Source organism: Ursus maritimus, unplaced genomic scaffold (assembly GCF_017311325.1).
Source record: "Ursus maritimus isolate PB19 unplaced genomic scaffold, ASM1731132v1 scaffold_30, whole genome shotgun sequence".
Taxonomy (NCBI): Eukaryota; Metazoa; Chordata; class Mammalia; order Carnivora; family Ursidae; genus Ursus; species Ursus maritimus.
Genome location: NW_024425564.1, coordinates 18,232,228 through 18,257,984, shown reverse-complemented (window position 1 = coordinate 18,257,984; position 25,757 = coordinate 18,232,228). Strand labels below are relative to the sequence as shown.

At 47.5% G+C, this 25,757-nt stretch overlaps 2 long non-coding RNA genes across 2 annotated transcripts; one reads left to right on the top strand and one right to left on the bottom strand.

Moving 5' to 3' along the window:
- Nucleotides 1-217: 217 nt before the first annotated feature.
- LOC103664941 lies at nt 218-6,210 on the bottom strand. The gene is made up of 3 exons (XR_569173.2): nt 6,045-6,210; nt 3,784-3,890; nt 218-570 (listed from the first exon to the last, which is right to left on the bottom strand). It is a non-coding gene; the product is annotated as an uncharacterized LOC103664941 (long non-coding RNA).
- Nucleotides 6,211-7,925: 1,715 nt separating this feature from the next.
- Nucleotides 7,926-8,869, top strand: LOC103664940. The gene is made up of 2 exons (XR_569172.2): nt 7,926-8,170; nt 8,533-8,869. It is a non-coding gene; the product is annotated as an uncharacterized LOC103664940 (long non-coding RNA).
- The last annotated feature ends 16,888 nt before the right edge of the window (nt 8,870-25,757 follow it).

The window sequence follows — 25,757 nt, the reverse complement described above, 5'->3', positions numbered from 1 at the left end:
TTCATGATAGTATTATGCATAGGAGCGCCACATTGGAGACAACCCAATTGCCCATCAATAGCTGAACGGATAAACAAGTTGGGACATAGCCATACGATAGGTCACTACTTTGCAATAAGAAAGACCTGACAACTGATATATGCAACGCTTAGGGATGAACTGAGAAGGCATTATCTTAAGAGAGAGAAGCCAGACACAAAGAGAGCACAGATAGCATGATTTTGTTTATAACAAACTCTTGACAAGACAAATCTAATCTCTAGTGACCAAAATCAGATCAGGAGCTAAGGGTACACATTTATTACATAGGAGCATCTTGTTGTGTGTAAATTATATTTCGATGAAGTTGATATAAATTTAGGCGTGTCTGGGTGGCGCAGTCCTTTGAGCCTCTGGCTCTTGGTTTCCACTCAGGCTGTGATCTCAGGGTCCTGAGATGGAGCCCCGAGGCATGCTCTGTGCTCAGCGTGGAGTCTGCTTGAGATTCGATTTCCCCCTCTGCAGCTCCTCTGCCCCGTGCTGGCTCGGGCTCTCTGTCTCTATATCTCTCTCTCAAATAAATAAGTAAATCTTAAAAAAAAAAAAGTTGATATAAGTTTAAAAACAAAAGAGAATACTGGCATGGAATACTTTAAGTCACAGAAATATAAGCCCAGAATTCCATTTAAGAAATAATACCATTTTAATTACTTCCTTACCTATGTAAATACATGATAAAGGACCCAGAAAAATCACAACGAAGTGATAACGGAATGTCACCCAAGGGTAAAGGAGCAAGATGGAGGGGGCTTTGCACTCACAATAAATATATGTTCACGCTGTATTGTTAGGTCTTTATAATAGTGTGTATGTATTGTTTACTTGCTTTAAGAAAATGATAGAAAAGAAAAACACAGACATACACACAGACACAAAGGCACCTTTCCCAAGTCACATGAATCTGAGCCCAGTTTTGACTATAGAGCCAGAAGCCAAGAGCCCCTGGGCACAGGGGCTGGACTATGAAGGGGGATCACAGTGGCCTCCCCATGCGCTCCAGGCACAGGACACCAGGCTGAAGGAGCCGATGTCCCAGCGGCCACCTTGCGTGCTCTCCTGGGCTCTGGACATTGTGGTCGCTCCACGGATCTTGTGAAACCACTAAGCCAGACTGGAGAATGCTTCAGTTCCACTCACTGTCTCATAATATTTGGCTACAAAGCCAGAATAATTGTGAACAGTTTTTTTTCTTGATAAGTGTTTTCTGAAGGAGACCCTTTTGGATGTCACAAGCCGAGGGGAGAGGGTGCTGCCGGCCTCTAGTGGGGAGGGCCAGGGATGCTACTCAATACACATCCTGCAAAGCACAGGGCAGCCCCCCCAGCCAAGGATTATCCTGCCCAACACGTCAGCAGTGCTGAGGCTGCGAAGCCCTGATGTAGACCACACTGCTTCCATGACGCTCTTCAGTCTTATCTAAGAAATAGAAAGTTTGTTGTAATGATGGAGGTTGATTCTCACAGTTGTGTTTTGTCTTTAAATGTCACCTGAACCATTACGTGGACATAGAGACAGAAGAGTTGCCTTCTTGCTTCTGGACAAAAGTTGGTCTTGGGCAGTACCTGAAGGGTGACTCGGGGAAGTTCACGAATGTGTTAGAGAGCCCTTGGCAGTGGTTATGGTGCCCTGGGCTCTGGCCTTGGCTGCTACATGCACCTGCTGTGGGCCGCTGTCTCGGGGGCAACTCCCACATCTTCGGCTCTGCTCTGGTTCCAGCCTTCATTCGCCAACAAGCTCATGTGTGAGCCGGTCTGGGGTGTTACTGAAACAGGACAGCATATAACGGAAGAAGGAAGAAGAAACTGTCCAGCACAGCCCGGCTACTCCCAGCATGTGCTCCCCGTGTGACCCGCTTCCTCTCGTGCTGAGAAAGGAGGAGGCCAGGCGGGCAGGAAGGCTGGCCAGGAGTGAGGTCCCAGCTTGGGGACTGGTCGTGTGACAGTGGGCTGGACAGAGGGAACTCTGTGGTGCTTGTGTTCACAGCAGGTCCAGGCGGAGAAGTGGCTTGCCAGTATTCTCAAAGAAACTCTCAGAAAAGTGGTGACCAGCCTTGGACATTGCAATGTCACTCGCTGAAAAGAGCTGTGAGGCCCCCGGACCTTGCAGGCGCTTAAGTGTCCGACTCTTGGTTTCGGCTCAGGTGGTGGTCTCAGGGTTGTGAGACTGAGTCCCGCATTGGGCTCTGCAGTCAATGGGGAGTCTGCTTGAGCTTCTCTCTCCCTTTTCCTCGGCCCCTCCTGCTCATGCGTGCTCTCTCTCTCTCTCAAATGCATAAATAAATCTTAAAAAAAAAAAAAAAAAGAAAAGAGCTGTATTTTTTTCCAGGATGAATTCTAACTCACGATATTTCTTATTAGAGTAATTCCAGAAGTTAGTATTTTTCTTTAATTTTCGTGAAAGATTTGCATTTGTGTTTTTGTTTTCAAAAGCAAGTAAGAGTAGGTGGTTTTAAGAAATATACATATTAAATACTTTTTGTAGGTTATCCATGCACGTGGGAAGACATTTAGCTATTACAAAGGGCATACAGTAAAAAAGAAGTCTTCCTTTCTGCTTTGGGGCAGCTGCTTCTGTTTTCTTCACAAAATGATCTTTGGAGGACAGACGAGGTTGGAGAGCAGCTGCTCTAGCTGTTGCTTTAGAAAGGAACAGGGGCCCCAGCCAGCCAGCCAGGGGCCGGATGGAACTGCTTCTAGGAGAGGATATTCTATTCCGGACAGACGTTTACAGGGCAATAAACTATTGCACACAACTCAGATAGTTGCCCTGCTGCTTGTTGATAAAAGAAAGTGTGTGTGTGTGGGGGGAAGTCAAGGGATAGGAACAAGGCAAGAAATTGAGGCTTTTGGAGTTATAAGCTGGGGTTTTACTGGGTTTTCTTCTGGAACAGTCTGCGCAGGTGTACTAACCAACCACCTCTGTCTTCCCTTCTATGGCGTCATTTTCATAGTAAGTGGCCAATACAGGGGAGTGACATGAGTCAGAAGGATTGCATAGGGTTCCTTGGTCTTTCATGTGTTCTTAGAACTCTGCTGTCTTCTTTCCGTGTTCAAAGCAAGTTCTGGTTTGCCCAGAAAGCCCGCTTCCAGCGGCCATCAGTGCCCTCACTTACTCAACATAGGCTGATCATGTTTACCTGGCACTGGTTTTGAGTCTCGCTGGACTCCCATGCATGTGGGTCCTCTGGGATTTTCTGCTCAAGGGCCTCACGGACGCTGCCTATGAATGGGGCAGCAGGGTGGGGAGGGGGATGTGCATGCTGTGTCTGTCTCCTCTGTTCTTGGGTATGCTCCATTGTCCTACAGAACTTCACTCACAGAATCTGAGTTCGAAGATGAAATTATTAAGATTTTCAAGAAGGCGACAGCAAAGCATAGAACAAGTGTGGGGCCCCTCTGAGCACGGGGTTCTGAGCAGCAGCACAGAATGATGGCCCTGCGCTGTGATGTGAAACTGAGACTGCTGAAAGTGTCTTAAAACCATGAGATGAGCTGCCTGAGGCCAATACCAACATCCCAAGGACAGTAGAGCCACAAGCTGGAAGGAACTGGGGTTCTTGATGACATTGCCAAGCCACAACTTTAATCCCCTTGGAGCTTGCTGGGCTTCTTATCATATGAGATAAAAATATCCTTGTTTTTAAAGCTGGTTGGAGCTGGGCATTCTGTTACTTGCAGTTGAAAGTATTCTAACATATACAGGGGTGCGTTCTGTCCATAATGAGTGAGTGCAGGACACCCTTACCTCCTTCCTTACCAGGCTGCGTGTCTCTGCTCCCCGCTGTTGGCAAAGCTGGATACGTAAAACCAGGGGCCCCCTTGTTAGTCCTGATAAGGCCTGAAACTGAAAAGCTGAAGGAGACGAAAGGAACCAAGATGGAATGCCATTGCAAACAATTACCTAGCCAAGACACGTGCTCTCCTTAAAGACACTGCATGTACCTTCACTGCCTCCTTTAGGGAAATGGTCATCTTGTAGGAGTCTCCCGGGACCTGAAGAAGCCTCGTCCAGTCCCACCCAGGGTTAAGTGAATGCATCGAGTTTCCCTGTCTCTCTGTGTTGGCTCCTCTTGCTTCCAACTTCCGGGTCATTTGGTTTAGGAGGTTTACAAAAACAAAAATGGAAAAGTAATAGCATAAACAGTACATCTGAGACCCTCCAAGTGGGACCTCAGAAAACATTAGCCAAGCAACAGAGCCATGGCAAATCCTTGCAGATAATTAGACAATTCTACCAGCCTGCGTGGGTCTATCCACCTTTCCTGGACATGGTAAGTGCCCATGTACGCCAAGAGTGCTTGACCCATATCATAAAGGCCCCAGGAGATGTTGTACAGACCGGTCTTACAGATTCAAAGCCATCCCCTTTTCTTTACATGCAGACCCCAAGCCCTGACAGTGGCCGCAGACGGGTTTCTAATGTCACAGTTGCAGACTAGGGTTATCGAACACAAGTAGCTGGAAAATGCTAACAATGACAATGTTGTTATCAACATTCTCAAGTGCCTGCAATTCTTCGCAGGAGTTTATGGCTGGCAAAGTCCCCTCGAGGTGACCTGGTCTAGCCCTGCCATCGAGGGAATTGAGACACAGGTGTGGCTTGCTCAAGGTCACCAGTTGATGCCTACCCGGGATTGGGTGTTTTGATTTCCTGCCTCGTGCTCTTTCCCCTGCACCCCACCCGTCTCTTACTGCTGGCTAATTTATTGCAGGCTCTATTTCTACCCTCTCCTCTAAATGCTTTATGTGCACAGGACGCTCTCTTCAGGATAAGATCGCACTTTTTCCCACATTACTTCCCCATCCTCTCTCTTCTCCCCCAGTGCTGCAGAGTCCCCACGGCTGTGGAGTCTCCAGCTGAAACCAGTTAAGAGGGACTTCCTGCCAAGCGACTGATTCCCAGCGCTCAAGTCTGAGCAGCTGGGTATGGAGGAGTCTCGGTTGTATTCTTTCTGATAAGTGTTACATATCAGCTTTGATCTAACTTTGTCAGGCTCAAAAATGTGCCTGAGTTACTCTGTAAACAATCACAAAATGTCAGGTTTAGAATATAAATGCGATTTATTTAGAACATGAAGGCGATTCTCTAACTGTGCTCCAGGGAACTCTAAGTGTTCCTCAGGGGGGGTGCCTTCCATTCAACCTCTAATAGCAGGTGAGCTGGGGAGCTGAGCAGACTCAGATTTAGGCCTTTGTCCCCTACCCTGAGTTATTTCATTGGGTTGAGGTTCTGTGTACGGTTTCTTGTGAAGAAAGGGGTTTGATGCTACAAAATGGCTTTCAACTCTGGATCTAGTCCCAGTGCTCTCCTTTTAAACGTGGAGAACATGGAGGTTCAGAAGGAGGCAAGAGGAAACTGTAATAGTCCCGTGCAGAGCTGCACAACTACTTAGTGACAGAAGCGGGGCTGGAAACCTGGTCTGCAGACTCTCCCCCAGCACCTGGTAGAGACGACCCGGCCCCTCCAACAAGCTGTATTTTCGGCCTGATAGAAAGACAGAGCTATGGGAACCAGCACCACAGTGGGGGCTCCTCTGGACAAGGAAAGGGACAAAATCAGCACTTAGCAAGTTGACGACTGAGTGCTAGACACTGAGAAGACATACATTCACTCTGTCGGAGCAGACTCATTGGGCGTCTCTTCTGTGCCAGCCACTTGGCCTGGATACCGCCGCTGCCTGCCACAGGGACTCTTTCCTCAAAGCTTCCCAGCAAGGCAGCCGGAGTGGGGAGAGGGGAAGTGCCTGACAGGGTAACACGACGAGGAAGTGGAGAGCTACATCTGAACGGACAGCGATTGCACTCCAGACCTGCTGTCCTGGGCCTCATTGTGTCCCTACACTTCGTGTGTGTGTGTGTGTGTGTGTGTGTGTGTGTGTGTGTGTGTGTGTTTGCACGGGCTCAGGAAGCCAACAGCTGCCAGGTGCATGTGAGCCTTCCAGAGACTCGAAACTCAGCAAAAAGAAAAAAAAAGAGAGAGAAAGAACAACTTGCGTTTTCCCTTACCTATTTGGAAAGTGGTAGGTCTCCTTTCCAGGCCTGTTCTTGGTGGGGGAGGGGAGGCACAAGCTTTATGAAGTGGAGTTCCCTTCTAGCCCTAATCCATCTCCCTGTTCAGGCTTTCATGATTCACCCACATGCAGCTTAGCCGGGCGCCCGCTCACAGTGGAAAACATTGCTCACCCTGCAGCTTAGCTTCTGGGTGGGTCTCCGAGCAGCTGTCCCTCGGGATCCGGGCATGGGCGAGGCTGAGCACTGTGCATGTGAGCGATGGGGTGATAACAGCCATGAGCTGCAGAGGGAGAAAGTGTTTGCCTTCATGGGGGGGGGGCATTGGTGGTGTAAGAAGTTTCCAACTGTCCTTGTCTTTCAAAAGACAGTGTGTCTCAATAGAGTGCTAGCAACTTCTGAAGATATTCCAGGCCTTGTTTGTTTGGTTCTGTTTGAGGTTTCTTCCGGCTCTACTGTCTGGCCTCTGCTCCTCCAGATATTCTTTGCAGAGACCAGGAGTCATTTTAACAAACTGGGTGCTGGGGGGGGAGGGGCTGTTGAAAAGAGGATGGAAAGGAAGCACAGGGGCTGTGCCGTTTGTACTGGGAAACGTGATGGCTGTCATCCCTTCAAACGTTGACCTTTCCAGCCTGGTACCCAGGATCTTTTTTTCCTGCTCTTACGGGGTGCTGTAAAAAGTCGTTGACGGCGATGGTTTGGTGGGAACTTGGGCACGGCCATGTGGCTTGAATTTTAAAGCTTGTACTCCAGATTTGCTTTGCAAGCTATAGATGTAAATGCATTGTCCCTCAATTTAAAAATTGTAAATCTTTATGAAAACATTTGGACTTAAGTAATAAGCTCAGTAAAGTATTCCAAGTGAGCACAAAAGTTATGAGGAAATGAAAACCACAGCATCTTTTGACATCTTTCTCATTAATTTTTAAGTTATTAACTTACAATCTTATTCTCTCCCATTGGAAAGAGATCATTTTCTATATTTCTTCTAAAGAAGAATGAAGCACCTTGTTCCCCAAGGCAGCTCTACCAGAATATTCCATTCTTTTTTAGCCACTACTTAGCAAAGACATGGCAACTCTCGGCAAATTACCTCTGGGCCGATGAATGCCAAAAATGAGATTTGGGGGTGGTGGTGGCTCGGTGGCCCTGGACATCAGAAGGTGGCTGTGACTGCTGTGGTTTGGCCAGCAGAAGTGGCCTCTGCCCACCCCACCCCATCACTCCTCACCGGGTGAACACCCGTCAGCATCTCCCTGCACCCCCCACCCCCAGGCAGGGCTCTCCAATAATGTGGCACAAATCCTGGGCTAGGGGCCAGCCTGTCTTCCTCGCTTTGTGAGTAGTGGAGAATGAAAACAACATTCTGCACTTTTGTGCTGCTTTCTGACCTCCAGAGTGCCCTGTCTGCATTTTCCCCCTACAGGATTCCAGGTAGAATCCTGACCAGGATAAAACAGGTTGTCCACCCCTAAGGGGCAGATGTTACTTGGTAGTGTTGGTATTCACTGAAGAACCCTTCAGATATTCTCCTTGCTTGTCATTATCATGAACACAAACATTAGGCCAACACAAATCACCCAGGGACAGCTGTGCACTTAGGACATGTTACACACGGGAAGGTTTTCCTTTGTTTTTAAAGAAATTATATCTCTATTCTCCACATGCTTCTTTGCCTCCTCTACCATGGATTTCTTTCTTTCTGGGACAGCCAGTTCAGGTCATAGGACACTCAAGAGCATCGGGAACGGGCCAGGGCTGGACCTCTTGGGGCAACATTCCTCATGACTCTTTTAAGAGCTTAGAGATTTGGAACTGGTGGCAACTGGTAAAGTTTTCAATATTTGGTAAACAGCCAGGGTCCTGAGCTCTGGGAACAGCCTTATTTAGCTCTTTAAAATTTGGGTTAGAGGCTCCCAAGAAGCTGGTGCAGGACAGAGAAATGAACAATTGCTTCTCGGTCACACGTGACAGCCAACGGACAGCTCTGAAAGACTCAGCCCCCAGTGGAGAGAGAGACCAAGGAACAGCCTTGGACCAGCTCTCAGAGGAGAACAGTTTTCTCCCCAACTGCTCTGCATGTGCCTGGATGTCGGCCAACATCTGTGAAAACCACAGTGCTGGTATGCTTTGGGCGAGGCTTGTGGCCATAGCAACAGGACGGGAGAGACCCGGTCCTTGAGAATGAGAACAGTGGATAAGGATGAGATACGGATCAGGCGGGAGAGGCTAGGGAGGCGAGGGAAAGGTTGGACCTGTCTGAAGAAGCGAGCCATTTTCCTGTTGTGGAGAAAGCCCCCGGGTAGGGCAGTGCTTAAGGTCCACCTGAGACTCAAACTGTGGCTCAGATGCACACTCCTTCCTCTAATGAGCAGGTGCAGCTCAAGCTGAGATCTTGGGAGATTCGGAGACTATAATCACCCCATTTGATGATGTGCCACTGACCTATTGTGGGCTAATTCTTGTTGAAATCTTTTTGTGAAAGATGCTGTCCAAGGACATGGAGTCCCGTAAGAGAATGCATGTTCTTTCCGTTGGGCAATTCCTGAGTGAAACTCATTCTCACACCGGTGTGGAGGAGGAGGAAGAAAACCCACCCCATCCAGAGAGATGTGCTGCCTGCGGGAAGCCTGTGATTTAAGCACTGGGCTCAGGATCAAAGATGTGAGTTCAAATCCTGCGAATGCTATGATCCTTCACGTGACCTCCCTGTGCCTCTTGCTTCCTCACACATGAGTGAAGGTGGGGAGGTAATCTACAAAACCTCTCCAGGTCTGAATTTCTGTGTATCTATGGACTGTAGAATAAAAGATTATGAGGTACTTGGATTGGGTAAGCCTCCTTAATTGTCCATGTTCAATGCCTTGGAGCCATCGGCTAGAGTTGAGGGCAAGTTTTAGAAATGGATAGGTTTCTCTTTCGACCTTCCTTCCTGCCCTTTCTCCGTCCCTATCTTCCTAACTCTTGCAAGTGTCATGGTAGCCTCATGATTTGATGGGAGTTTTGTTAAAGCAGCAGTTGTAGAAAGTCATTTATCTCTTCTGGTCTTATCTTCTTCCCTCTAGGATAACACTCCAACCCCAACACTCCTTAGGGCCTAGACCCCCAGGCTCACTTTTCCTGTCAACCCATACCCCAGCAGGTCAACCATCAGAGTTCTAAGCTCTGGGGCCCCACGCCTTCTTTTGTCCCAGTGACCTTGACCCTGGCATTGTAGCATTTGAAATTGTTCATCTGAGGCAGTAATTCTCAACCCCTGCTCTACAATGGAACCAGCCGAGAAAGTAAAATTAAAAAAAAAAAAAATCAATCTCAGGAGACTGATTCCTGGAGATTCTGATTCCATTGATCTTTACTGGTATTTTTTAATGTTCCCTAGTGATGCTAATATGGAATGACTCTGAAAAGTACTGTGAAAAGGAAATGGACCCCTGCTGTTGGATGTCAGTCATCCTTACCATACGACCATGGACGGTTTTTTTTTCTTGTATTCTGATATGGTTGCCCTGTGAGGGCATGCCCTTTAGATGCGAGGTCACTCCCTGGGGTTGGCAGCCTCTAAGATTGTCCCAAATGGTCCCCACTTCCTTGTATTCACACTGTTGTGTAATCCCTTCCCCGTAAGCCTGGGCCAGACTAGAGACTTGCTTCTAGCCAGCAATATAAAGTGGCAAAAGTGATGGAATGTCACTTCCAAGATTTGGTTATGAAAGATAGTGAATTGTCTTGCTTGCCCTGTCTGTCTGTCTCTCTCTGCCCCCTCCATCTCCCCTTCCCGAGCTCTTGCTCTGAGGGGAGCAAACTGATATGTTGTGATTAGCCCTATGGAGAGAACCATGTGGCAGGAAGTTATTGTTTCTGGTCAACAGCCAGTGGGGACTCGAGGCCTGCTGACCCTCTGATATGAGTGAGCTTGAAAGTGAAATACCCACCGTGGGGCCTTGTGATGTCCGCTGATATTTTACAGCAGTGTGAGAGAGACCTTATGTCAGAGGTACCAGGCTAACCATGTCCAGATACCTAGTGCACCGAAACCATGAGAGAACAAATGTTTATGGCTTTAAACTAACTTGGAGGGTCATTTGTTACACAGCAATAGAGAGTTAATACACTCCCTGAAAGAAGAAGTGGATCCATAGACAGGAAGACATATCACTGGGACGGCTGGCAGTGAAGGGCCCTAAGAGAGGGTTTCCGGAGGTGGGAGCTGAGCAGGCAGGGCCAGGTTGCTGGGGCGAGGAAGGCAGATGCCCTGTAAGTAGAATGTCGCCAGCTAGATCACTGCCTCTCAGATATTCAGTGTGCGCCGAAGATCACCTGGGGGATCTTGTAAAATGCTGATGCTGATCCGATAGGTCTGGTTGGGGGCCAGGGAACCTCCGGTGCTCCCAGGTGACGTTGATGCTACTGGTCTGAGCGCCACATGTTAGGCGACAGGGAGCTGCACTGTTCAGATTTGTCTCTCTACGGTTGCTTCCTTCTTAAATAATCTTCTCTGTTCCAACCCTGACTTGGTGGTGTTTCAAGAAGCCAAGGAAGTGGAATTTAGAAGGAGGAGCAGTGCCCCCTTGAGGCCACATGGTAGAGGCGGTGGCGAGGGAGAAACACCTCCCACGTGAATCTCAGAGTTAGGTTGAATCACAAGTGGTCATTCATATAAGTAAAAATTGTCAACGATTAGCAATTTCTGGAAGTTCCAAAAGGTCTGACTGCCTGTCTCTACTGAGAGATCCTCCTTTCAGGGATGGTCCTGGAGCTTTTAAGTGTATAAATTCCTCATCCGTCTTTCTCAACTTCTTCCTCCTCCCCGTGAGCACAGAGGGGCACCAACCCTGGGTGGCCTGAGGCAGCCCGCAGAAAAGTCTTTGAAGTCTTTTTTTTTTTAAATCTTACTATTCTCTGCATATTAATGGAATGTGTTCATTATAGTATAAAAATAATTTCCTCCCCAAATATACGTGTAGAAATGCTGTATCAGGAAGTTGTGCTTGGTCCAATAGGTGAGCTGGGAATATGCCTCTCCCAGGTGAGCAGCTCTGCCTGGACCCAAAGGCCCCTCGTCCAATTCTGAAACTCCCATCTCCCCCTCGAACCACTCCCATCTCCTCACCCTCCCTGACCTCCTGACCTTGACCCTGTTTTCTCCTCTTTTCTCAGGGGGTACCGGTTAGTTCCCTCTGGCCATCATTCTAGTCTCTACCAAGTGCTGGTCCAAGGTCAAGCATTTCAATTGTGTTCAATAAACCCCCACGCCCTGGACCTCCCACCACACCTACCTGGATAAACCCCACCCTGTTGGATAAACCCTAACCTCTGGATAAACCCGGTCCTCCTGGATAGACCCCACCCTCCTGGCTAAACTCCACCCTCCTGGATAGACCCACTCCCATGGCAAAACCCCACTATCAGTTTTCTCCCCGTGGACTTTCGGGCATCAGTGTTTTGCTGTGAAAAGGATACTAAATGGATAACACCATGTTATCCAGCCTCTCATGGGCTCTCCATGCTGCTCAACAGAGCTTTAATCCACTGTTTCTCCAACCCCCCCTGGTGTTAAGTATATACACAGGCTGTCCTAACAATGTAGATTTTTGGTCCCATCCCAGGCCCACAGAATCCGCCTCCAGGGGAGGAGCTGGGGAATCTGCATTTTGACACTCCCTTCCTGAGATTCTTCTCCCAAGGCAAGCTTGAGAACTGCTGCTGTTATTCACCCAGGAGGCCCTATTCTTGGCCCCTCTGTAGCCACAGGGGAATCGTCCAGACTCCCTGCTCCGCCCTGCCTCCCATCACCACCCCAGCCAAATCAGATGTTGCCTCCTTTCCCATTTAGAAGATTAAGGCCATCTGCTCTGTGCTTCCTGAGTTTCCCTCCCTCCACCTTCCAACAGTTTCCACATTTCCTATCCTTTCCCCTTCTCTCCCGTCTCTTAAGGAAGAGACACGGTCCCATGGCTGACTTCTCTTCTGGGTCTGGGCACCTCCTTGTTCATGTCCTCTGACATGTGGCCCTTCATCACCCCCTTTCCTGTACATTCGGTGTGGCCCTTGCCAAAGAGCATTTTTTGTTTTTTTGTTTTGTTTTGTTTTTGAATGGGACTTCTTGTCATCTCCTTAAGAAACAAACTATCTCACAGTAACTTCGCTTATTCCTCAAGCTCAGCCCCCAGCTTCCTTCCACTGCTGTTGCCTCACTGCCCATGTGAAGCACCCTGGCTGGTAGTTCTTTCACCCCTCCCCTCTCTGGCCTCACGAGTGCCCTGCGCAATGTTGGCAGGGCCTTTGTGATGCCCCAGGCTTAAAGCCAGAGTGGGGGCCTGCCGCACCTTTAAAGGTGGGGTTAGGGTGAGAAAGCCGAGGGCCCTTAGGCTGAACAGTCACACGGATTTTGCTTTCCTCTACACGCTGCTCTGATCCAAGGCTGTGTCCTTGGTGTCTGCTTGCAAAAGCATTGGGCCTATCTTGTAGGAAGAACTACAGAGAGCTGACTGTATCTCTGCTATGCGTTGATCTGGAGGATGGAAAGTTGCTGAGGCCCCCAGGTGGGTTTCTTTGCCCAGACGGTGGTACACAGGTCCCCAGAGATGACCTTCAGGAATTGGGGGGGATCTGGGCCAAATGTCACCCCCAGAAGGGCTCCAGGTACTCGGCACTGATTACTTTTACTCTCACCTGCACCCACCAGCTAGACAGGCAATTTTGGGGGAGCTTTCAAAAAACTTAATAGAGGTGAAATTCACATAACATAAACGTAACCATTTTAGAGTGAACAATTCAGTGGTGTTTAGTGCACTACGGTGCTGTGCAAGCACTATCTACGGAGCTCTAACACATTTTCATCACTCCAGAAGGAAACCCAGTAAGCAGTTTTTCCTCAATCCCACCTCCCTGAAGCCATGGCAACTACAGATTTATGTATTCCGGATGTTTTATATAAGTGGAATCATCCAGTGTGTGACCTTTGTGACTGGCTTCTTTCCCTTAGCGGAGTGTTTTCGAGGTTGGTCCATGCTATAGTATTAGTTCCCTTTTTCCCTTCATTCCCCTTTTTTCCCCCTCCCAAAAGTTTTCATGGAGGTAAAATAAACACAAAGATTTACCATCTGTTTACTTTGAAGTGTGCAGTTCAGTCGTACTAAATACATTCATAATGCTGTGTAACCATCAGCATCATCCGTCTCCGTAAATCTTACCATGTTTGTAAAACCGAAAATCTGTTAAATGCTGACTCCCCACTCCCTTACCCCCCAGCCCCGGGCAACCACCCTTCTACTTTCTCTATGATTTTAATACTCTAATGATAGCGTATTGCGTATTTGAAAGTAGCTAGGAGAGTGGATCTTAAAAATTCTCATCACAAGAAAAACAATTTTTATAACTATGTACAGTGAAAAAATATATTTATTACTGAAAAAAGGTGAATTTTATAGTATAAAGGTAGAGAACACATCTTCCAACCGTCTCTTCTCTGAACTCCTTCTATTATAATCCTACATTCTTGAAGTGTGTTCTCTTCCTATGTTGACTCCATCCCTGCCTTCCACATACCTCTACCAATGGGGAGGACAGACCAGGGCCCCTGGTGCAACAACCGGAGTGTCCTGTTCAGCAAGGAATGTCTAACCCTCCACAGTCTGAGCCCCTGGAGAGCATGACATCATCACATTGACGGGAGTCAAGAGCAGGCCTGGATTGGAAGGGCCCATTGGCAAGGCAGAGTGTCAGCTAGAAAGTCCTCAGAGGCCTTTCCAGAGCCCCCAGGAGACTGCCTGACGTGAACATGGGGAAGGGGGAGCTGTTATGCGGGCCACCAATGCTGCTCAAGCCAAGGGTTTGTGATAGATGGATGTTTGCTCAGACCGCTGAACTCCTTTCATATCTGGTATGAGAGAGCATCATCCAAACTCAGCATCTGAGCATTACCCTGATGGCTCAATTTCATGCAATCCAGAAGAACTACCATGGAGGCCAGCTGGAGCCTGCTCAGGCAATTCCCTTGCTGGAACTGGGGCCTGAGATAAGGGCCTCAGAGCAACCCCAAAGGCACAAGTCTAAGAGGTCTTCACAGCATTTGCTCGAACCTGTGCACAGGCTGGGGGTTGAAGAACATTTCTAAGGGGGAGATGGAGACTGGCACACACCCAGGTCTCAGTCAGGCTGGAATCCCACCTGAGTGGTACTATCAGCCTGGGCAATTCCAGGCACCAGAGAGGGGCTTGGAAAGTTTGGGGAAGGCTCTCCAAAGCACAGTGCCCCCTGAGGCATGGCACCCAGGCTCAGGACTCTCTAAGGGGCAGTAGTCGATGACCCAGGTGTCAGTTTAAGTTCCCCAAGAAGGAAGGATATCAAGATGAGATTAGATGTGCAAGAAACACACTCAGGGCACATGCTGGTGGGAGAAAGTGGGAAGTATGTAGCCTGGATAATGCCACAAAGATGTCTACGTCCTGCTCCCCAGAACTTGTGAATATGTTACCACATGGGACAAAAAGCACTTTGGAGATGTGATCAAGTTAAGAATCGAGAGATGGGGAGATTATCCTGGATCGTCAGGATGGGCCCGCTGAGATCACAGATTCTATAATATAAGAGGGCGTCAGGGGGGCAGAGTCCTAGAAGGAGTCGTGATGATAGAAGCAGAGGTCTGAGTGATGTGAGGAAGGGGCCAGGAGCCAAGGACTGTGGACCGCCTCTAGAAGCTATGCAAGGCAGGGGATAAATTCTGTCTTAGAGCCTGCGGAATGAATGCAGCCCCGAGGGGCTGTTTCAGACCCCTGATCTCCAGGACTGTAAGATAATGAATTTGTGTTGTTTTGAGCCCATAAGCCGTGGTGATTTGTTGCCACAGCCACAGGAAGCTAAGATGGGGAGGAAGCCACAGGAGGCTGGGAGTTGTCGGGAAGCAGTCTAGCCTTTCCAAGAAGAGAGGGAAGGCTGGAGGGCTGGGAGGAAACAGTTTCAAGGAAGTTTTGGCAGGCCGATGACAGGCCCTTGAGCCCAAGTTGCTTGACAGAGGAGCCCTGACTGCTGTCCCTGCTGTGCTGTCCCTGGCTGGGAGAGGCAGATTTCAGAGGGCTGGGGCTGGCCCGTGGCCCCCATGCTGTGCAATTTATTTATTTCGTGTAGATTTTGGGAATAGTTCCTCGGGAGGGTAGGTCACATGGCCTCTTCTCCAGAGGGGGCACTTAGAGGAGGGGGGCTAGGGGCAGAGGGGCCATGAATCCCATTCATTCTCTTTCTCCTCCACTCTCCTTCTGATTGTCCCCCTCACTGTTATCTCTCATCTTGGCAGATCGTGGTGGCTTACCCGGTGGTGTGACCCAGACCTTATACCTGGAGGGACCTCAACCCCTTTTCAGTGTGGGATTGCTGGGAGTGCCTATTCACAGTTACTATGGGGGAGGGGCTGCCCAGAGCCACCCAAGGGGACCCCTGGGCTCCATACAAATTTTTCCTGCCCCTTGTGTAAAAGGAGCCCTTCCCCTTCCTGCTGGTCAGGGTCACTAGCTACTACCCAGATGGCAGGTCCCTAAAACTTCATAGGGACCTTCTTTACCTCCTATCCTCTCTAGTGCATGTATCTTACCAAGTTCTCCAGTGAACTATCCACCTACTATTTCTTCTGTCCCATCACCATGATATCATTATGTTCTGTAGGATGTTCGGATGGTCCACATATCTTCAGACCACATTATGACAGAAGACAGAAGAATCCATCTAGCCCTGAGGCAAAGTTTTAATGGAATACTGTTTTCCATCCTACATTAATACGAACTGTTTCTAATCCTCTTTCTTGTTTGTAATGGAAAAGAATGCATCTGCCAGGTCAGTGACTGCATGCCATGGACCACGTCCAGCACAGCACCTGCGATCAGGGTTACTATTTGTCTAATTTTTTGTAGATTCTAGTCCTTCCCTAAGATCTAGTCAGTTTCTGCAGGGGCCAGACTGAATTAAATGGAGATGTGATTGGTACTATGACTTTGTATTCTTGAGGACTTTAACGGTGGTACAAATTTCCACCACCTTTTCCAGAATACCATATTGTTTTTGACTTACCACTGTGGCTGGTGGAGGTATTTTCAGATGTGGTGTTATGCAGTGAAAGGTTTTGTCCCAAGGGCCAATGTTGAAGCTGACCCAATTCCTGAATATGCCAATTACAATTGTGCACTTAGGAAACAAGGAAGTGACCACAGGCATGTCAATGGAGTGAGCAGGACCACTGTGAGCTGGACATTAACCAGAACTCCACTTACTATTTGGACTTGTAGGTCCCTATTCTAACGGGGAGGAGGGGGGTGGCATGATGACGCTTCAGTTCTCCAGGTATCAATGTCAACTCAAACCCTGTGTCCAGTAGTCCTTGAACAGTTTGGGTTTTTTCCTTTCCCCAGCGATTGGTCACCTAGTACATGACCTTTGGGGGAGGATTATTGTTATGAGTTGAATTGTGTCCCCCCGAAAGAAGATATGTTGAAACCCCATCCCCATATCTGGGAATGTGAGCTTACTTAAAAATAGGACCTTTGCAGATTTATCCACGTTAGGATGAGTTTAGTTCATTAGGGTGGACCTTAATCCAACATGACTGAAGTCTTTAGAAAACAGGGAAATTTGAACACAGAGAGAGGCACAGAAGACGACACGGGGCGAAGATAGCCATGTGAAGCCAGCATCGGAGTGACACATCTACCAGCCAAGAAACACCAGAGATTGCAACAACCCCCAGCCACGAGGAGGAGGCAAAGAAGGATTGCCTTCCAGGTTTTGGAGGAAGCGTGGCACTGCCAACACCTTGATTTCAGACTTCTGGATTCCAGAACTATGAGAGACTAAATTTCTGTTGAGGTAAGCCACCTACTCTTTACACTTTGTTACGGCAGCCCCAGGAAACTGATCCGACTATCTTCACAGTACAGCTTGCCATGGCATTGCGGGGTTCTGCGTCTTTGGTGAATGGATTCCAAATCCGGAAGTTGGCTCAGATCTAAAAGCTAAGTAATGAGGCAGCCCCACAGCCCCCCACCCCCGCATTTGTACGTTTGTTATTATAGACCTTAAGCAGCACCCTTCTTGGTTGCCTGCTTATTTTGCCCTTTGGACACCACATTGTGCTAACCAGCTCCCCGATGGGCACGCCTCTTTGGCTGCTTCTCTGACCTTACCACTCAGTAAGGTGGTTGTGGTCCCCTGGCTTCTGGTTAAGCACAGACTCCTGGTTGCTAGTGCTTCCAGGCCCTCCCTCATTCTAACCATGGATATTCATAAACCCAGCTCTGCACCCACGCTGCCTGTGCTCAGCCCTGGCCTGCAGAGCAGAGCCACCACTGAGCACATTGGTGATGCTGGTGTCCCTCACGCGCACAGCTCCAATGGCTTTGATGAAAGGTGTGTCATCTATGCCTTCTTTGGAACGTCATCCTCTGGTGGGTCTTTTGCCTCACCTAACACACCCATTCCAACATGCCCACTGCTTCTTCATCCCTCCCTTGGCCACCTGTCAGAAAAGCTTGGGCATTTCTACTCCATCCAGCATTGCCCATCAGTTTCTCCGGCAGAAACTTTGTCCATCCTCTGCGTTCCTTGCCAGGATGTTAAATCCTGACTCTGGAGAAACTTGCCTTTCAGTCAATGAATCCTGTTTTGTCTAGTCTTATACTCTGATCCCTCTGATCAAGCCCCTAGCTCTTGCCAGTAAATTGGCTAATTCTTACAGGAACTTTGGTGCGTAATTTCGTTGTTTCCTTATCAGGCTCAGCATATCCCCAACCAGGTTATGCTGGACTTGACGGTAGTTATCACCTAGGAGGGAAGGGGAGAGGTGGGGAGTACCCGAAGGGCACCGATTACCTGCGAGAGAGAGCAGGAGAAACTCTGGATGAGATGCAGGTGTAACCCTGGTGAAAGGCAGAAGGAAGGAAAGCACCAGTGGTGCAGGTCTAAGAAAGCTCTGGCAGGGCCAGCGGGGAGTCTCAAGATCAAAGTCATTCATTAGAAATAGGGGACTCCACACCGCCCCCAAACAAGGCATCCTCCCCACTTCCGAGTGCAAGCCACTCGGATGCCTTGTTTATTAAATGAGACTGACATTTATTGTACAGGAAACTGTGAGGATGGAGTAAAACAATGCCTGAGATGTACCCCATTTAGGATGGCAAATATGGGCCCCTCCCCTTTCCACGCCCAAGGCAGATGTCACAAATCCTTGCTAGCATTTTTTCCCCAGGGGGCCTGGTTCAGCTCCTGAAACATTCTCAATATGATGTAGCAAGTGGTTGCTGAAACAAAGTCTTGTTCCCAAGCAAGACCTCGGCACTGGCCTGACTCTCTGTCCCTAGAAAACTCTTCATTGGGAGTCCTAAGACGTTTCTAGGGCTTATTAACTGGTAGCTATGTTTAAAGAGTGTATTCTGTAACTTCCAGGTATTCTGTTAGAATACTATTATCCAAACAGTGCACAGCAAAACTCTGGCTCGTTGGGAGGACATTCATTTCCTTGGGTTCTTTGCCAATTTTCGATTTAGGGAAGTTGAGGGTGGAGGCTCCCGTAACCATGGTGAAGAGAGGAGGGAAGACAGCTGGATGTGTGAGTATGCAGAAATAGAGTAGGTGGGGCTTGAGGGGGAGCTTGTGAAGGGCGAACTTCTCTATGGGGTGTGGGTGAAGGCGTGTGCTTCTCCAAGGGCCCCCACGGGGTCACAGGTCTGTGTGAACTGAATGACAGGAAATATCGTATCATGGTGTTCGACTCCAAAGTCTCCTGTACTTAGGAGCAGAGGGAAGAGCGATGATGGGTCTGCTCCTTTCTCTTTCACTCTCCCAACTAATCAGACTTGCCTTGGGCAGCTCTGGGTGGAATGGAAATGGAGTCTCCTTAAAGCAGCTGTGTTGGGTTCTACTGAGACATACACTCACACGCGTGCCTTTAATGGTGTTCACACAAGAGGTGTTGCTACAAGGAGATGGTACATATTTCTGTGGTCAGCAAAGCTCCAGGCCGTGATGTGTGCTGATAGCTTACCAGCCAATACGCACGCTCAGTGTCACCATCTTCTCAGTGTCCTATTTAATTTTTTTCTTTTTGACTGAGGTAGGAAATGGGCCGCGTTCTCTTCCCTTTTCTTTCCTCTAATTGCTGTCTACATGTATATTTTTTTCTATTGAACTCCTTGGTATCAAGGAAAGAGAATTTTCATATGTTTAAAGCATATATACTTCTGTCTCTAGGCCTGTTGCCCTTGCAAAAGAATCCTACTTTCCTTTGGATAGCCTATGAAAGTCTCTTGTGGGCCCTCATGCATCCCTCTGAGGGAGAATTTGTTATGGATGCCTCGTTAATGTAGACGATAAGAGAGCAAGATGGTTATTTGTTCAACCTTAGGATTTCCATATTTTCCTTATGCTTCTTTTTCCCCCTTGCTCCCTTGTGCATTATCCTTGATTTTTGATGATTATTTCAGATAAGGGTCCTTCTGTATGTAAAGAGGGACTTGTTTTGCATGTGCGTGCAACACATGTGTTTGTGTGTGTGTTGGAAAGGGAAAGGAAGAAAGAAGGGAGAGAAAGGAGAGCAAATATAGGGCAAGGAATATGGCACAATCCCTGCTGGGCTGTTAACTTCTGGTACTGTTATGGATGAAGAAACGTGGGCAGGATTTTCTAAGGCAAAGTTTGTCGGAATAGACTGGTAAGGCTGTTTGGCTATGTGAAGAGTAGAGTTGTCCAATTACAGAGGACTCCGAATGGCAGGATGAAAGGTTTGCATTTAATGGATCGTGAAGAGCAATTGAAGGTTTGCGTGCCAGGGAGAGCCGTGTGCAGCCTGGACCAGAGCAGGAGGAGCCCGGGTGTGGGAGGTGCATGGGTGGCTGTTGGCATTCCGCACTCAGAGGAAGACAGGCTTGCACTGTGGGTGGGGGGACAGCAGGAATGCAGCATTTCAGATAGAGGGGAAGGACACTTGGGAGGTCTGTGCACAGCCCCTGATTGGACCAGGAGTCAAGGAAAAGGAAAGAGACACAGATGGACCCTCTGGAGTCAGGAGGGTGAGGTCTGGAAGGTGGCAGGGCCTTGGGGAAGGAGGAAGGTCATGGGGAAGAAGCTATTTTGTGCGGTTGGGGCTGAGTTTTGTTTTGGACACACAGAGTTGAGAGTGCCTGCAGAATGCCTGGGAGGAAACATTCAGTCTGTCATGGCTAATGGGGTCAGACCTTCAGCAGAGAGATTTAGATCTAACATGCACATACATGGGACATCTGCTTAGAGGGAAGGCGATGATTGTGAGAGGGAATGAGGGCCTTGAGGGATCACGATTAATTACAAAATTTAGATCTCTGAAATCTGTCTTGACATTTTCATTTGCGGTACATAGATCTGTGTCCTAAGCTACAGATTTCATTTTTTGGATATCTCTATCTATCCTATCTATCTATCTATCTATCTATCTATCTATCTATCTATCATCTATCTATCATCTATCATCTATCACCTGTCTACATCTGCTATGAGCTGAATTGTGTCCCCCATCAAATTCATATGTTGGACTCCTAACCCCTACAACCTCTGAATGTGACTGTGTTTAGAGTTGGGGTCCTAAAGACATGCTTAAATTAATGGGAAGCTGTTAGAGTGGGTCCCAATCTAGATTACTTATGTCTTTATGAGAAAGGAAACTTTGGATGCCCAACGAGCCAGCAGGGGCACACTGCACAGAGGGAAGACTGCATGAGGACACAGGAAGAAGGTGGCATCTGCAAACCAAGGAGAGGGGCCTCAGAAGACACCAGCCCTGCCCACACCTTGACCTTGGACTCCCAGTCTCCAGAACTGTAAGGAAATAAGCATTTTTAGGCCGCTCAGTCTGTGGTGTTTGTTACAGTCACCTGAGAAGATGAATGCCATAGCCATATCCATACATATCCATATACAAGTGTGCGTGTATGCACATATGTAGAAAATCTTTTTGCCTACAACAAAACAAAAACCGCCTAGTAGTATAGTTGGAAAGGACACTAAATAGCACAGTCTGGAGGGACTGCAGGGAGGCAAGTGACTTAACGAGGACCCATCATATTAGCACTGATGATTTTCTTTTTCTAAGATTTTATTTATTTATTTATTTATTTATTTATTTATTTATTTATTTATTTATTTAGCTCTCGAACAGGGGAAAGGGGCAGAGGGAGAGGTAGGGAGACTCTCAAGCAGATTCCTCATCAAGCGTGGAGCCCAACATGGGGCTTGATCTCAAGACCCTGAGATCATGACCTGAGCCGAAATCTAGAGTCAGACTGAGCCACCCAGGCGCCCCATCACTGATGATTTTCTGAATACAAAGGAAGTTGAGATGACCCATTGATAGTTTTCACACCCAAGTACTTCCCTAAGGCCTAATGAACAGATTAGAAAGTGTGGTAGACATATCTCCTTATGCAACAATTCACCCCCTGAAGTGCCCTCATGAAATTAGATAAACAGGGAAAGACACGAATTATACCTGCCTAGTGTTCGTGTTAGAAAACTCTGAATGCTTGTACCTGATGTGATGATGAAAAAGCAGTGGTTGCCATCTTCCCTCCTTGTCCTGATGGGGACTGCTGTGGCAAGTGCCCATCCATACTGCCCTGACTTGCACCTCCTGGGGCCATGCCTTGGGGGCCTGTAAGTGTGGAAAGGAAAGATGGGTGCTGCGCTACTGGCCAGGCCTATCTTGACACATGAACGCATGGCGCTGTGCGTGTGCAGACACTGAGCTCAAAAGGGTAACATCTTCATTGTCCCTAGGGGCCTCACGGCTCCTCCTTGTCCTCTGAGCCATCAGAGCTCATCCTAGGTCCTTGGAAAATTCCACCAGTGCTGAGGTTCGTAGGAGGCAAGGCACGGTAAGAGAGGGACTTAGTGCAGTGGCCAGCACACAGGGAGCAGTCAGTGCACATTAGCACTAACCATTTTTGTTATATTCTTGCCACCCCTCTTACTCAGCTGCAAGCTGTACGAGGGAAAGCTAGCCGTCACCCTGGTGTTTGGGTCCCTTACACGATTCAATCATGGTAGGTTTGTCAAATGATGAAGAGTAGAGCCACATGAATTTTCTTCTTAACATCAGAGCTTTACATGTAGTCTTTGTTTTGCACAAGAGTGTGGGACTGTAGAAATGACCAAGCAAGCTGACAACTGTGTGAAGCAATCTCAGTGATCAATGAGGATAATCAACAATCAATAATCAATGAGATTGTTTCATGACCTGCAAAATTTTTGTCCAAACATTAAGGACTCCTTACTGTTGGTTGTAAATGTAAAAGAAAATTTTAAACGTAGCAAAACTAATATTTAGCATACTATAATTAAAAATATTAGAAATATTGGGAAATAATGTTTGATTTCTTTATATGCATTTTTTAAAAAGAGTTTTCAATAGAGAGAAATGGACCAAGCATCTATTTTATGCCTTGTTGAATTATACTCCTTTCTAAATCTGGCTCATCTTCTAACATTCTGTCTTTTACCTTGAATGCTGTGAAATAGCCCCAAGAGTTCCCCAAAGATGGCTTTTTTGGCCAGCATTTTCATTTTTCTTCCCACAATCATTTTCCTTGTTTATTTCAACAGGTTAGCAAATGTCTCAAGCAACAGCAGCGCCATCTTTCCCATCCTTCCCACCCAGCACCCTTCAGGTGTTGCTTCCATAACTCTGCTTACGTCTGCTTAAAATTTACTTCCCACATCACCACTTTCTGTTTCTTTGCTACACTTTCAATTTTGTTGGCTAATTCTCTTTAAGGAGTCCCCATTTCTGTAAAATGTCCATTGGGTTTACCCCTGGGAGATAAGGAGGCCACACAACTGCAGCCTTGCTGTGTGTGCATGAACTGATGCCAGACGCAGAGTGACCAGTCACCGGCAGGCTGTGAAGGGAGTGACATGGTGGGTTCCCCGATCATGACACACATCTGTAATTTATGTAGTGCTCTGTGGACGGAAGCACAAACAGCAGTTTGTACGTGGCACAATTACTCACAGTTACTAAACTGTGGTGACTAAAATTGGAACTGTGCTTTTGGGGGCTGGCGTTAGTTAATTTTGGTTACTACAGGGTAACTGGAATTCGTGCATACGGGAAATATGCAAGGGGGGGGGCTGCCTGCATAGTCCCTATTGTGACCTGTGCCTGATAATATAGGCGTAACTGTCACTGAGTGGTTTTGTTATTCCTGAACATTAATTTACAGAGGCTGTTGTTGAAGGTATCAGGTTGCTCATGTGTGAGTGAGCTTTCCTCCTCCAAGAAATGGCATTCCCAGTTTTCCTCTTTGAATCCATCGCTCCACATGTATTTGAGGGAAATTTGCTTGACGCTTTCTAGAGTGGCTTCCATGCTGTGGTACCCAGATCGTGGTGATCAAGGACAGGAACAAGAGTTGGCGTTCAAGAAGTTGCAGGCTTTCTCAGAGAATTTAATACATTCATGCGTGTTGTGAATCTCTACATAAATCATATTTCCTGTATTCAGAACTGCTATGATTTAAAAGTCATTGGGATAATAACAACTTTCTAGAAAGTGTCTTGGCTTGCTAGAGTTACTATAGTAACGTTACCCAGATTGGGTGAGTTAAACAACAGAAGTTTATTTTTCAACAGTTCTGGAAGCTCAAAGTCCAAGCTCCAGGTGTCGATGAGGTTGGTTCCTACCGAGGCCTCTGTTCTTGGCTTGAAGATGGTGCCTGCTTCCTGTGTGCTTGCGTGGTTTTCCTTTGTGCACCCACATTTCTTCGTAGGTCCAAATGTCTTATTCTTACAAAGACACGAAGCCTATTGTATTAGAGCCCACACAAACAGCCGCATTTTAACTTAATCAGCTCTGTAAAGGTCCTGTCTCCGAACTGAGCCACATTCTGACGTACTGGGGATTAGGGCTTCAACATATGAATTTCACTGAATGAAATTCAGTCCATAAGAGGATGTAAGGAAATGCTGCACATTAATTATGAGATGAATTCTGAGTTCAGAAATGTGGAAAAGTTGGTAAAAGTGAGTGTTAGAATCAAGGAAATGTGTATACAGTATTTGTCAAATTTATTTGACACTGGCACGGTTGGTTCTTTCATTAATCATCTCATTGAGGTTGTATTCTCTTGATCCCGCTTAATACAAAATGTGAAAATGGGCTGGTAAAGAGACAGTAGGAAACAACTCACGCATTTTTGTATGATACAGAGAAAGGTATCTACTAAAAGGTTTTGTTTTGGATTTCCTGACTGTCTAAATATGTGTACAGAAAATTTACCACAATCATCAGAGATTTAAACTCTTGGCCTCCAAGTGCAAGTTTAAGAGGGTCTCCTTAGTTGCTGTCAATTACAAAATGGTGCTTTCCAAAGGGGGTGAGCCCTTCCTCTTGTGATGTTCCTTATTCTGCAGGGCTCCTTGGTGTTAAATCTCTACTCCATCTCTAAGGATCCTTTGGGTGGCACGTGTGCCTCGTCTCAGCTTTGGATGCCTCTAGCTTCCCATTACAGTTCTAAACCCTGGTGAGGGACGTCTGCAGGACCTCCCCCAACACTCACATATGCTCAGCCTGGAAATAGAGGCCAGTGGAGCTGGGGGCAGAGGCCACGGGATAAATGCTCTTGTCCCTCTTCCCTCAGGTAGATGATTCCGAGATGTCCTGTATAGACTGCTCCAAAACCCCTAGCAAGATCTTTCTCCAGGCATCCATCTTTGGGGTTAACTTAATAACACATCCTTGCATTGACATTTCCTCTGCTCCCTGGACCCTCTTTGCATGTAATTGCATGTAATGCTCTGCTTTCAGGAAAACCCAGGCTAAGGCAGATGGGGTCTTCTATCTAGCCAGAGCCGAGTCCTGGGTCTTTGCTTGGGACCCCAAATAGCAGTGGGATGGGATAGGATGTGGTACAGAGGTGGGGAGAGTGCAGGTGCCCAATGGAAAGGAGTGTTGTTTCCAAAAGCAGGGAGGAAATAAGTTGCAGAGACCAAAAACAGGTAAAAGAGAGAGCGAAAGAGAGAATTATCCACTATCTATATCATGGCCTTGAGCAACAGTAGAAACCAGACTTTCAGAAATACAGTTTAGTAAATGGTTAGTCTGGAAGTTTATTCACAGGAATCCCCTAGTGGTAGTTAACATTCCCTCTATGTTCTCCCCATTAGAAGAGACAAAACAGTCACGTTTCCCAAATTCTTAGTTATCAGAACATATCTATAGAGGAGGTAAGGCTATCATTCTCATTATACAGATGGGAAACCAAGGCAAAATGATTAATTATCTCCCAAAGCCATAAAAGAAGCTGCGGCTGAGTTTGGGATTACGTTTTGGGTTTCCTGCCCATGGAAGTTGAGCCCCACCTTTTACTGGAACCAGCCCCAGGGAAGAAGGTTTGCTGGGTTTCCTGGAAGGCAGAGGTTAGCATTTGCATGCCCTGTGCTGGGGCTTTTGACTGGGCGCAGCCCGGAGAATGTCGCAGTTGGTATGCCTATGGAAAGGGAGGGGAGAGAAAGCATTCTGAGCAAGCCAGCCTTGGGGTTGGGCTGTGTCATCGCCAGCCGTCTGCCCATGACTGGACTTGCCAGTTACTGCAAAGAGTCTCTCTGATTCCATCCATGGACACCCAAGGACAGAACAGAACTCATTTCTCTACAGACTTGAGTCATGCCAACAGGTATTCTTTGAAAGATCACCATTTGTAA